This window comes from Lupinus angustifolius, chromosome LG08 (assembly GCF_001865875.1).
Source record: "Lupinus angustifolius cultivar Tanjil chromosome LG08, LupAngTanjil_v1.0, whole genome shotgun sequence".
Classification (NCBI taxonomy): Eukaryota; Viridiplantae; Streptophyta; class Magnoliopsida; order Fabales; family Fabaceae; genus Lupinus; species Lupinus angustifolius.
Window position 1 is genome coordinate 963083 of NC_032016.1, and position 435 is coordinate 963517.

Here is a 435-nt window from a genome sequence, read left to right on the forward strand (position 1 = left end):
GGTTGTAGGTTTTGTTGATGCATGTTTTTCTTTGACTTTTAGGTTTTGCTTAGGCTTGGACATTTTCTCACATACTTTCATTCACTTAAGTCTTAATATCTTGTGGTGTGAATCCATGCATTTCTGTATGTCAAGTTGCTTTTGAGAATTAAGAGGTTGAAACAATTGTGATAGACTTGTCCCTTGTGAGAATTTGAGCCTTAATTGTGGATGGATTGTTGTATGCCATCTAATATTCTTTCATGTGTGATTGCACTCTTGATTACTTGCACTCTAGAACTTGACTTGTTTCTTGTTGATACTTGATATTCACATGCACATATTGAAGTGATCTAGGCATTTCTTTTGAATAAGCCACTTAGCCATATAAGCCTACCTTGAACGAATTTATCCTTTGATAGCCCCTTTGAGACTTTTACTTCTTTCATTGTTACT